The following is a 9,533-nucleotide window of genomic DNA, read 5'->3' as shown; positions in this document are numbered from 1 at the left end:
ACCGGGAGATACTGCTGTGCAGCTGCATCACAATGGTGTGGGGGCGGGGTTGTATCGCTCACCAATTGCACTTCTGTGTAACAAGTGGAGAAAGAAACACACACAAAAGTATGACTAGGAGTAAGTTTCAACGACCTGTTAAGATATTCTTGTTGAGCTGGGCTTGCAGTTGAGAGATGCAGAACTAGAGAGCTGTCCAGATAATAAATTTTACCCTTGATTTTCCATGGTGGTCAGTTTTCATAGGCTGGGCCTCTGTCTGTGCAGCATTCCAGTGACTTGCCCAAAGGGACAAAGAGAACTATTATAATAGTCAGTGTACACAAAAGGAAGAACAAGAGACCTGTTACACAAGATGCAAGAAGTCAAAGGGAAATTTAAAGCTTGGTTAGGCATGCTGAAAGATGACACGGAAATACATTATCTGAAAGGATAAAATAAAAGGTGGGAATAGGGTCCCTGTGTCCTCCCCTGTCACTGGCAGGGGGTAGTTTGCCAGATCCAGGTTGGGAAACTCCTGAAGATTTGGGGATGGAGTCTGAGGAGGACAGGGGCCTCAGTGGGGTACATGCCACAAAGTCCACCCTTCAAAGCATCCATTTTCTCCAGGGGAACTGAACTGAGCTGTAATTCCAGGGGATCCACAGGTCCCACCTGGATGCTGGCATTCCTAGGTGGAAACAATACACTGAAGAACAATACAGAAGAGATTAAAGAATAATTTCTTGAAGAACAATGTCGTTTTAGAGAGCAGAGTGGAAGTTGCACTGTGAGCAACGGGGAGCAACAAATCACAAGTAGATGGGATATCAATAGAACTATCTCAAGTGGCAGAAATTGCATCTTTCAAAATCTTCAGAAGACTATACCAACAAATACGGAAACAGGTTGCATTCCAACTCCTTAAAAAGGAGATGTCAAAGATTGCAGCAGCTATCGGATCATTGCATTCATTTCTCATGCAAGTAAAGTGATGCTCAAAATCTACAACAAAGACTTATAGAATGAAAAATGCCAGATGTTCAGCTGAATTCAGAAAAGGAAGAGGCTCGAGAGATCATATTGCAAATTTAAGAATTACTGGAGCATATTAGAGAATTTCAGAAGGAAATCAGCTTGTGTTTCGTAGATTACAGTAAGGCTTTTGACAGTGTGTAGATCATCAACCAAAAGGGAGACTGCAACCAAGAAATCAGAAGGGGACTGAGTGTAAGAATATGTTGTGGTAACCAAGATCAAGATAATTCACACCATAGTATTCCCCACTACTATGTATGAATTTGAAACAGGGAGACAGGAAGCTGGGCCCCCACCTGGAGAGCCCATGAACTTGGGAATCTCTTGCTGACTGTAATTAAAAACAAAGGAATGCAAAAAAAACCCCAAACAAACCTCCACACAGCACTTCTATCCAAGTGGTTTACTAGAGACTGATGCCAGTTTGAACCCCCTACTTTTAACATGTCTTGTATTTTGTATACTGGCTTTCGAAGAAGAAGACTGTTGATTTATACCCTGCCCTTCTCTCTGAATCAGACATTCAGAGTGGCTTACAATCTGCTATATCTTCTCCCCCCACAACAGACACTCTGTGAGGTGGGTGGGGCTGAGAGGGCTCTCGCAGCAGCTGCCCTGTCAAGGACAACTCATGGGAGAGCTATGGCTAACCCAAGACCATTCCAGCAGCTGTAAGTGGAGGACTGGGGAATCAAACCCGATTCTCCCAGATAAGAGTTCGCACACTTAACCACTACACCAAACTGGCTGTCTTATGGAAAGGAGCTGCAAGCCACTGGAACTCTTGTTCACCCCATCTCTAGCTTCATCACTTTTACCAGCCAATGCCCACAATACTTCCTAGTATAAATTCTCAGTTACAGGTTGAGATTCTGAGACGCGTGACATCTGCCAGCAATGCCACATTCTGTTCTCTTAACAAACAAGGGCTGATGCACAATTCTGACTGTGCATTTTTATAGGGGATGCTATGTATGGGTTTTGTTTCTCAAAGAGTTTCCCAGACTCTGTGACCAGTGTGCTAAGCACAGCATACAAGTTGAAGGGAATTTTCTCTCTGCCTGCACCTGATCACCAAACCTGCGTGATGAGAAATGAGACCATTCTAAAGAAGCAGACTCCTTTTCTAGAGACGCCATTCAGAAGAAAGACAGTTTCTCCTGAATCACCTTTCTGTAAACAGTAAATGTGCTCAAATAACACTGAAAGGAGCAGGGGGTCAGCGTACTGAGTGACAGAAGTGAGACTACCCACAGTCGCCCAAGGATAAAGGCCAATTATTTAGTTAAAGCAAGAAGTTATACAGCTTGTCAAAATGAAGCGCGAGGACAATAGAGGCGGATGGGGCAGGAGAGATGTGGTGGGTGTTTTGGACTGGAAATCGTGGAATGCCTCTTGCTAGCAATGCCAGGCAGTAGTGATGCCAGTAATGAGCTTGTTCCCAGCCAAGGCAATGGTATGAACAATAAAACTGATGAAACTGAAAAAAATAAAGCAAAATAGAACTTCCATTTCCAAGCCAAAACAGTTGTGAGTTCGATTGGCGTCACCCTTTTCCTTGGCACAAAACTCCCCGTACAGATTGTGTGTGTTTGTCGTGAACATTTCAGGGAGAAGATCAGAGACTTCCCACAGGCCCTTGATCATGATTCTGAAAGCAGATCTTCTTGTCACTAGTAATAGGGAGTGGGACATGTTTTTACATGGGAGGTCCAAATGTCCCCCCCCCCCCCCGTACATCTGAAAGGCATGGGATGCAGCCACCTGGCCAAAGGTTAGCAAGTCTGGCTCTGCTCAACACCTGGATAGAAGAAGAAATTGGATTTATATCCCGCCCTACACTCTGCATCTCAGAGTCTCAGGGTGGCCACAATCTCCTTTACCTCCCCCCCCCCCGCACAAAACACACCCTGTGAGGTGGATGGGGCTGAGAGAGCTTTCATAGAAGCTGTCCTGTCAAGCTTCTATCCCAGAGCTATGGCTAACCCAAGGCCATTCCAGCAGCTGCAAGTGGAGGAGTAGGGAATCAAATCCAGTTCTCCTAGATAAGAGTCTGCCCACTTAACCACTACACCAAACTGGCTCTCAAACTGGAGTTGGAAGGCCAAGCTTGGCATGGGGTTCAGAATGTCAGACTTGGATCTGGAAGACCCCCCCCTCCCCACCTGCCTGCTCAGACATGATACTTGCTGGCTGACCTTCCGTGCAGTCTCGCGTACCTCTCCGAATTGCTACGTGGGTGAACCACACATAAACCAGCCTCTGCTCCTTGGAGAAAAGCTGGGCTGGAAATGTAAGCGAGGAGCAACCTGAGAGGAGACCACGCCACCATCTTGAGTCTCATGAGGAGGGAATGTAAGGATAAACACAGTTTTGCCTGTGTTTTCTCAGTATGCTGGAAGGGAAGCCATTTTTCTGCACAATTTCATGCATAGTTAGTCCAAGTCTAGCTGTATTGTTCAGACTGGAGTAACTCTATATAGGACTGCCTGTGAGTGTATTGTAGCAACTCCTCGCCCTCCAAAAAAGCTCCACCCAAGTTTAATATGAATTTATTCTAAAGCAGGGCTGGCCAAACTTGCTTAATGTAAGAGCCACATGGAATAAATGGCAGATGTTTGAGAGCCACAAGACGAAGGGAGGGAGGGAGGGAGAGAGAGAGAGAAAGAGAGAAAGAGAGAAAGAGAGAAAGAGAGAAAGAGAGAAAGAAAGAAAGAAAGAAAGAAAGAAAGAAAGAAAGAAAGAAAGAAAGAAAGAAAGAAAGAAAGAAAGAAAGAAAGAAAGAAAGAAAGAAAGAAAGGCAAATAGATGGGGGATGTGGAGGTGGAAAGAAAGGAACTTTAAATGCATTCTCCAAGCTGCCAGCTGGCTTGGCATGAAGCGATTTAGAGACAAATACTTTCTCCAAGCTGGCCAATGGGGTGGTGGGGCCTTCAATATGTGTGAAAGAGCCATATGTGGCTCCCGAGCTGCAGTTTGGCACTCCTGCTCTAAAGTTTGATTCTATTTGCTTGAGCTTCTTGCCACATGTTCCCCTCAGATATCACTTCCTTGCAGCCTCGCATCTCTCTCAGAATTGTTGTGTGGGTAAAACCGAGGGAGAACCACATATACCAGCCTGCACTCCTTGGAGAAAGCCTAAGAAGACTTCTTCATCACCCACGTGAAGGTTCTCTGCACTCAGCTTTTATGTATCTCAGCATGCCACAGCAAAATTCTCTCTGTGGCTCCGTGAAGAAATTTTTGTGGAAAAATCAGGCTGATGAAGGATCGAAACTGCGAGATGTCCTAGAAGTACAGTCCCATTTTCTCTCTTGCAGAACTTTGGTTTCCTTGGTAGTGGCATGGAAGACAAGAGGGCATAAAGTTACCTTTATTGAGGCAGTTTCAGCCCTGCAGACTTCATTGGACGAAGTTCTCTATCCTCAGACTCTTATCATTATTGCGTTTATAGACCAGCTGCTATTCCGAGAGCTGTAAGTATTTCCTCATATGAATGTAATGATGTTACATAGTTTTTGTCAGTAATAAATGTTTTACACACATGGTAGTGTACAATGTAATTGTATTTCCGGTGTTATTTTCATTCTATTGTATAGAAAGGCCACAAAGTGAATCTCTTTAATTTCATGGCCTTTTTAGCCCCACTGTTCATCATTTTTTCTCACACATATTTGCCTACTAGAGGATACACTTCATGCACCTGATGAAGTCAGCCTGTGATGCCCCAATAAACCTGTGAAGTCTCTGAGGAACCACTTGACTCTTTTCTTCTTCCTGTAATCTTTCCACATTAAAGAAAACTATAGTATCTTTAACATCAATCCTATAATACAAGTCAGTGTTGTGATTCCCAAATTGCAGAGGCTGACAGCAGAATCAGTGGCGTATGCCCAGCTAGTGAATTCCTAGCCAAGGTGAGATTTCATCTGGGGTGATTCCTACTCATAGCTTACCACTGTGTACTTCTCTTGCCCTCATCTCTCCTTAAGTTTTGCATTTACCACTTACCTCATTCATACTACTGCCTCCTGGGACCCTGTTTCATGATGTGCCTGCTGTGTTGCCAGGATGGAGACAGCACAGGAGGCCAGAATGCTGGGGATAAATTCTTCTTCCCCAACGGAGATTCTCTTGTAAACATCCTGATGTAACATAAACCTTCAGAGGGTACCTGTACTCTGCTAATCCACTTAAGGGGAAAGGAGAGCTTAGGACTGATTCAGGTCACAAACTGTCTACCATTATAGCAAGTACCTCCATGCACCTGATTGAATTTTCTACCAGAATGCCTCATGGCAGCTTTACTGAAGTTCTGCAATTCTTTGATTCGGCAAAAAGACCTAGAAGTTGATAGCCAGCTGCTGTTTCATCAAAAGGACACAGGAGAAGCTAGGCCCAGAAAGGTCATTATGAGAATGATTCACGCTTTCTGAGAGCCAGTTTGGTGTAGTGGTTAAGTGCGCTGACTCTTATCTGGGGGTGATTCCCCACTCCTCCACTTGCACCTGCTGGAATGGCCTTGGGTCAGCCATAGCTCTCGCAGGAGTTATCCTTGAAAGGGCAGCTGCTGTGAGAGCCCTCTCAGCCCCACCCACCTCACAGGGTGTCTGTTGTGGGGGGAGAAGATATAGGAGATTGTAAGCTGCTCTGAGCCTCTGATTCAGAGAGAAGGGCAGGATATAAATCAGCAGTCTTCGTCATCTTGTAATTTGTTTGTCACTGGGTCCCCCGCCCCCTGAGCTTTCTGGACAGCTTAAAAAAATAGAAATACCTTATAATGGGGATGCTTAGGCTGGGTTTGCATGGTGAGAGGAACATCTCAGAGGGAATCTTTGCCCGACAAAAGCACTTTGCTTGAGAAAATGACTGTCCCAAGGTCACCCAAAAGGCTTCACAGCCAAGGAGGGATATGAACACAGTCGCCCAGGTCCTAGTTTGACAGTCATACCATTACACCAAATAACATCGTTTGAGTCTACTAGCACCTTTTACCAACAACGTTTAATTCTGGGTATGCACACAAAAGCTTATACCGGGAATTAAACTTGGTTGGTCTTAAAAGTGCCCCTGGACTCAAACTTTGTTATGTTGCTTCAGACCAACACAGCTGCCCACCTGGATCCATCACACCACACGAAGATGAAAAACATGCCTTCCTCTAAAAACAGAAGCTGTGTTCACAAGTTACAGTAAATGCACATACAATTTGTGTACACTGGATGTTTATTTTTCTTTATATGCATGTTGAACACAGTTCTCCTATTACATTCAACATATGCCCAGCCGAATATGTGATTGAAACCAGTGGTGGGATTCAAATAAATTAACAACAGGTTCTATGTCCTAATGACTATTTTAACTATACCAAAAGATATACTGAAAGGTAGTTTAATAATTCACGCATTAAATACTGCAATAAGAACAGTAAAAGAGGTAAAGACAACTAAACTGTTGTTAATTTATTTGAATCCCACCACTGCATAAGACCACCCACTAAATTCATTTATAGGTGAGATATGAACCTGGAGCTTTGTGGTTTGTGGCTGAGCCACTAAACTATACCAGCACTGCAGGTTAGGGAGCGCTCTGAAGGATTGTGTAGAAGAGCTCTTTAAAAGCTGCACCCTGCCACAAAGATTCCAGTTGTATATCGTTACAGTTGGATCAGTGTTTTTCACTCAATGGATTGGAAGCCACATGTGGCTCTTTGGCATGCTTTTCTGAGTACTGTTCCCCAGTGCAGGACCTGGCCCATGTTTCAGGAAAGTAGACCAAAGACTTTGCCTAATGGGGCTTGTGGCTGATAGCTGGTTCTCACTTTGAAATAGCCACCAGTGGAACAGGTAAGCTGCAATCCTCCTTAAAGTGCAGTCCTCCTGCCAGGGATGGAAATAAATATGGCTCTTTTGGTTGATGGCAATCGTAGATGTTGCTCTCCATGAACTACTGAATGAGTAGCCTGGTCTCGCTGCCCTATGGAGCCCGCCGTTTCCTCCAGCCTCACCTTCATCGGGGCGCAGAAAGCAAAGGCGACCCCTTCCTCCTCCTCCTGCTGCTCAGCGGTGAAGGGGGAGGCGGCGGTTAACAGCAGGCGCCCGACCAACAAACGGTTCTATAGAACTGATGGCACATTAGGTAACGGTTCCATAGAACTGGTGCGAACCTGCTGAATCCCACCACTGATTGAAACCATACATTTATCCAGGTACTGGCATCTGGTTTCATTTGGAAACTGAACACACATTGGTACTGTCTTACAAAGAGTTGTAAACATGTGCAGGATGCATGTGCGTTCACTGTAAATTCTGAAAAGGACAAGAGAGGGAGAGGAAAGCGTGGAAACTGGCAAATTCCAGATTTGAATAAATGTCTACTCATAAGCCAAATGTCTCCTAGAGCTGCCTGCTATGTGCCCTGGATTTGAGCATTAAGATTTGGCTCCCCATTATTAATTCTGGAAGACTCTCCCTTAGAGCAATGCCAGAGAGAGAAAGGGCGCGAGAGCTTACATTGCAGTCACTGAACTGAATCAGTGCTTGTGGTGGCAGCTTGGATTGTCAAGAGCAAATAACTGGAGGCACCTCCAATGGAGCCACCAATCTAGCACAATGGGGGATTTGCCAGAGCTTTCACAACACTTTTGCCTTCCCATTTGCTGAAGTGTCCCCTCCCCTCTGCCCCACCCCTTTATGCTTGCTTGGCTGCCCTGGCACAGGGAATCTGCCAGCATCTCACAGTAATTACAAGGTGTTAGTTTTGCCTCAGTGCAAAAGATAACAGTGCCCCCCACAGCCACATGGTGGGGAAAAATGACTACAATTTGGCAAATACCAAGAGCTTTTGACAAATCAAATTGATTTAATTAGATGGCAGGGAGGGGCTGGTAGGGGGGATTAAAAGTCTTTCAGTGGCTTCCTTTAATTTAAATGTTCAACTCAAAAAAAAGGAAAAAAAGTCTATGTTATTAGCCAGGCTGCAACATTTTGCAGATAAAATAATGTTACATTAATCAGTTAAAAACTTCCAATGCATTAAAAAGTGTCTCCAACTCTATTAATATTGAATAGAAGCAGTTATAAAATAGAATAGAAGCAGGTATAAAAATTTGCTGAGGGTGGGCATTCTCCCCTTCATATACACACTGGAGAGGAGGGCTCCTTTAGTGCATTTTCCCCTGAAAGGAAAAGGAAAGGTCCCCTGTGCAAGCTCCAGTCGTTTCCGACTCTGGGGTGACGTTGCTTTCACAACATTTTCACGGCAGACTTTTTACGGGGTGGTTTGCCATTGCCTTCCCCAGTCCTTTGACCAACCTCGGAAGGCTGAGTCAACCTTGAACTGGCTACCTGAACCCAACTTCTGCTGGGATCGAACTCAAGTTGTGAGCAGAGCTTGGACTGCAATACTGCAGCTTACCACTCTGCACCATGGGGCTCATGCTTACCATTGATAGGAAAGGAAAGGTCCCCTGTGCAAGCACCAGTCGTTTTCGACTCTGGGGTGACGCTGCTTTCACAACATTTTCACAGCAGACTTTTTATGGTGTGGTTTGCCATTGCCTTCCCCAGTCATCTACGCTTTCCCTCCAGCAAACTGGGTACTCATTTTACCGACCTCGGAAAGATGGAAGGCTGAGTCAACCTTGGGCTGGCTACCTGAATCCAGCTTCCACCAGAATCAAACTCAGGTCCTGAGCAGAGAGTTCAGACCACAGCACTGCAGTACTACTGCTTTACCACTCTGCACTACGGGGCCGCTATATTTCCCCCTGACCTTCCTCCAAATTTCTCCCCTCCTCTGTCTTCACTACAACCTTGGCAGTAGGGTTGTCAGCTCTAGGGTGGGAAATACCTGGAGGTTTTGAGGGTGGAGCCTGAGGAGGGCGGAGTTTAGGGAAAGAAGAGACTACAATGGGGGATAGTGCTATCCGAAGCAGACATTTCCTCCAGGTGAACTGATCTCTGCCGCCTGGAGATCAGTTGTAGTCCAAGGGGATCTTCAGCCACCACTTGTAGGTTGGTAAACTTACTTGGAAGGTGTGACACACTAAGTTTCATGGCAACTGGGGACCTGAATCACAATCTCCCAGACCAACACTCTAACTACTTCGTCTGAGCTACGAACCAACATTTGCTCCTCCTTTCAGTTCTTGCATTTTGTTGGCCTTAAAGGTGCCACTGGACTGAAACTTTGTTCTACAGCAGCCCAGGATTCCTCTAAATCGATGACTGTCCTTGTTACAAGCCATCTAAGTTGACAGCACACACAACTGTTGTTCTTGTGCAGCAAGATGCAGGGGGCTCCAGCAACATCTCCTGGTGTGGGCCGCGAGGCATCAACTTTGATGTGGTTGGACAGCATATTGTCACATTCTCAGGGCGCAGGCAGGTGGGAGTCCAAAGCCGGTCTGAGGTCAAAGTTCAGGAAGTCAAGCAGGAGTCAAGTCACCACAGCAAAATCGCAAACCAGAAGCAGAAGTCAGTGTCCAAAGGGTGCCAAGTCAGGGTGCCAAGGAA

The sequence above is a fragment of the Heteronotia binoei genome, chromosome 19, assembly GCF_032191835.1.
Source record: "Heteronotia binoei isolate CCM8104 ecotype False Entrance Well chromosome 19, APGP_CSIRO_Hbin_v1, whole genome shotgun sequence".
NCBI lineage: Eukaryota > Metazoa > Chordata > Lepidosauria > Squamata > Gekkonidae > Heteronotia > Heteronotia binoei.
Note: the sequence above shows the minus strand (reverse complement) of the source record.